This window comes from Penaeus chinensis, chromosome 23, assembly GCF_019202785.1.
Source record: "Penaeus chinensis breed Huanghai No. 1 chromosome 23, ASM1920278v2, whole genome shotgun sequence".
Classification (NCBI taxonomy): domain Eukaryota; kingdom Metazoa; phylum Arthropoda; class Malacostraca; order Decapoda; family Penaeidae; genus Penaeus; species Penaeus chinensis.
The window spans coordinates 1,125,250-1,129,139 of record NC_061841.1 but is presented as its reverse complement, the minus strand read 5'-3'; the positions used below and the strand labels follow the sequence as shown (position 1 = coordinate 1,129,139).

The 3,890-nt window shown below is 38.7% G+C and overlaps 1 protein-coding gene across 6 annotated transcripts in view; it reads right to left on the bottom strand.

The window, feature by feature from the left end:
• Positions 1-1,481: 1,481 nt before the first annotated feature.
• The window catches only part of LOC125037599 (serine/threonine-protein phosphatase 6 regulatory subunit 3-like), a 52,017-nt gene continuing 49,608 nt past the window's right edge, over positions 1,482-3,890 (bottom strand). For all 6 annotated transcript variants that reach the window (XM_047630790.1, XM_047630794.1, XM_047630792.1 and 3 more), the window contains one exon: positions 1,482-3,890. This exon is cut by the window's right edge and continues 450 nt beyond it. The gene's annotated coding sequence lies outside the window, so the exon portion shown is untranslated.

Here is a 3,890-nt window from a genome sequence, read left to right as displayed (position 1 = left end):
CCAAGGTTGGGGAGTTCCCTATCATTGGGTCCCAGTCTCCGCCTCCTAAGCCCCCCACGACAACAACGGGCAAGGGATTGGGGGGGGGGGTGAGGAGTAGAGGATGTTGGTGTAGGAAGGGATGAGGTAGAACCTTTAGATTGGTAAGGCGAGGAGTAAGGAGAGACATGGGGGCAGTTGTGGATATTGGAGTATCTGGATTTAGAATGGAAAAAGGATTTGACTGGGAGATGGGGGAAGAAAAGATGGGCAGTTGAGGAGTATGGGGCACTGAGGAAGACACAGAGGCTACTTGGGTAGAGGGGATAGAGTGGAGGGAAGGATGGTACAGTAATTGAAAAACCTCGCTAGCGTGCTTTCTATATAATAAGAGCCACCATAATTAGCACTGAGCAGGGCAGTTTGAATTATCATGACTAGGTTGGGCTCAGAGAAGGCAGCAGGCTGTGGAGCAACAGTGCTCTGCAGGGAGTCCAAAATGCCATTTCTGACATTGATGGGGTGGGGCTTGATATGGTCAGACAGGGCAAGATTCTCCTAAATAGACCTTGTGGGGAAGGTTATGTCTACAGGAGATAATCTTGGCAATATTGATGTGGGGCTTAGGGCAACCTCTGGGGGTAATACTGTTGCACTGTAATGATACTGCATCGTAGTCACGGAGGCAGGCTAGTGGGTCGTCTTCATAGTCCGTCCGATCTTTGTTGTAAACAGGGCAATCAACTGGGGAGATGGAAACAATTCCCAGTTCATGGCTGACACAACATCAACCTTTCATCTTTTCTCCTAGCCCCCCCCCCCCCCCCCCACACACACACAAAACAACAATGGGCAAGGAATTGGGGGAGTATAATCTTTGAAGGGTTTAGAAAAATAAAAAAAAAACTGGAAATATATATACAAGAAATATAGATGAATAAAATGTTAATGTGGCTGATATTTTTTATATCCACAACCAGACTTATTTATCCCATACTTATACACCACCTAGTGCAATCTGTGAAAAGTGTAAGGCCATGATAAATAAGCAAATCAGAATATGTGCCTTAAATAATATTAGTAAAAAAAAAAAAAAAGCATTTAGGAAATTGAAGCCAAAATATAGCTTTCACAATCAGGTACATTTTTCTTCACTTCACATAGCTAATGGAGGTTTTCATCAAATACAATTTTTAAAATGTATTAATAAAAATAGATACTGATTTCTTCTACATGAATGGCCTGATGTAAATAAAGAAAATAAAAATTAAAAAACTCGGCACTAGTTATGACGTGTGAATGTTCCCTTTGACTTTGTTTCCTTTTCCATGTTTATCTATTCCCGTATCTTCATCTCCCCGCAATTGATGTCACAAAGAGAGCAAAGGTGTCCAAGCTTATCAACTGACTTAAAAATTCAGTATTAATAGCAAACAGCCAGGTCATGTCTCACAGCTGTGCATTACAAAGGTACAAGGTAAGGGGAAATAACAAACACATACTTCTAATTAAAGGTATCCTTTATGTACATCTTCATAATGGATTCTCTAGGGATCATACAAGTTATGGCATGAGTATTGCTGTCAATGCCACCACACTTCCATACACACAAAAGCACTGTCAATAAGAATGCTATTGTAAAAATTATACCAATCAAGTAGTAGTACTCCATTCCCAATATGACACAAGAAAAATCTTATGACCACGTGTGGAGCAATATGATAAAAGCTAATGCAACCTACCTCACTACCTGTCCTTGGCAACATTTGAAAATTGCTGCAAGAAGTCACAATAGACTAAAAGTTTGCTGGTAATGACAAACTGGAATGCCATTTTCACCAATTCACCATACCGTACTTAAATAATGAACACTGGCACCAAAGCATGTATTACTTGAACAGTTATATGGAATTGAAGAGGTCAGGGGCCTGATGATGCTAATAATAAGCACTCCAAAACTGGATCTGTTGATTATAATAACCAAAACTATAATGTTCCAACACTTCTGTACTAAGGATAGTGCAAAACCTGGAGAAGGTTAAATGTCTAGGAGCATTTAGGATTCATCTTTGCACAAGAAACACCACCATACTGACAACTTTCGTTAACCAGAATGTTGTACCCATCAACGAGAGGAAATATACACAAAACAAGGTAGCCGGGGAGAAGTTTAACCTTTCCAAGATATTCTGACAGTTAATCTTCAAACTATACAAAGCAACAGAAAAAGGTACATTACAACTTCTCAAGAAAGGCTGAGTGTCTCTTGTGAACCCTACTTAAGGCAAATAACTGATGATCATATTTATCTATCAATAAATAAACAGTAGCACCAAATCAGAAGTTATAATATTATCTACAAAGATAAAAAGTATGCTACACTGGGCATTTGCCACCAATCACAGACAGACATCGTGCATTGTTAACCTCTGCAACGACATTACTGACCTCATGCTCTTTGTGGAGAGGTTTTTGAAATCTGTATGAGAGTGCCTATATCAAAAGGGGTGCCTCTGTTATTCAGGAATAGGAAACAATATTCACAGACAAGGAGTAAATGGTCAGAGTGGGGACCCGTAGAAGACAGGAAATGCACCCCTCATTTTAACCATAATTTGAGGAGAAACGGTTTCCAAGTATTGTGGAATGAATAGGTCAGCTATCTCCAGGATCTGCCTTGGAGCCAATATTCTAAACACGAGAGCTGCACGTTATCTGGATCAGCTGAATCTCTTCGACACGATGGACTTCACCGGCAGTAGAATGTTTAGATTCTTATTGCTCTTCTAGACCTATTGATTAGGGTCTAAAAACATCTCTGAATGTTTCTGGTTTACTCGTAGTTGAGCGAGAGTCTGAACATAATACCTTTAGTGAGCTCATGCAAATAAAAATCACACACGTATCACCAACTTGATTCAATAGCACAAAACAATGATTAACACAAGAACCTAAACCCTACTTCTTCAACTTGGCTTAACTAATGCATGTCCCCTATTCCTCATTTACAACTTTTTAAAAATTCCTAAACTGGAATGATACACCAGGTTTCAGTGATGACAAGGGACAGCAGTCTTCACTATGCTGCAATGACACAAAAGTCTTGGTTAAGAACCGTCTGCTTGGTGAATAAGCTTCCTATGTGGTAATTCATCTTGTAAACACGTATTTTGAGACTCAAGGTATATCAGGCATACTTAGAAGGATCTGGTTGCTGGACTACTACCTATCATCAAGCAATGGCGGCTCTTTAGCTAGCCTTTCATTCATATTCAGTTCATTTGCACAGAGGACATGTTTCACAATGAAATAGGTACTTCTGATCGTGAAATGGGTCTTTGTAATTCACATTCTCTTTTTTTTCTACTGGTACAAAACCATATAAAAAAAAAAAGGAAAAAATAAGAGAGAGACATACTGACAAGTGAAAAGGCTACTCAAAAATGAAAAGTCAAATACTGCATCACTTTTATCACAACTTTTTCAATAGCCAGGACTCCTTTACGCAAGGCAAATACCCAAAGTCAGCTCAAGTGAAGAATTCTTTCGTTCAGATTTGAATCGAAGATCAGTACAGCCTTTATGAAATATCCTGGATATTATACTCTCACTAATACAAACAGGTTTACTCCAGCAATCTATATGGAACAAACACAGTTCCTGATCCTCTCAGTTGCAAAAGTTCTAAAAGAGAATGAAGAGAAAAAAAAAAAAAGAAAAAAGAAAAATGACGAAAGAAAGGAAAATGAAAAGACAGGAGTTGTATCACTAGTGTGGACGTGTATAATTCGTTTTTGATCTATTTTCAGACCTGTATATTTCCTAGTCATTAAAAACCAATAAAGAATACTACTGTTTTATGAGCAACAGGGCATTGAATAAAATATCTAAACAAGTACGATTTGGCAAGT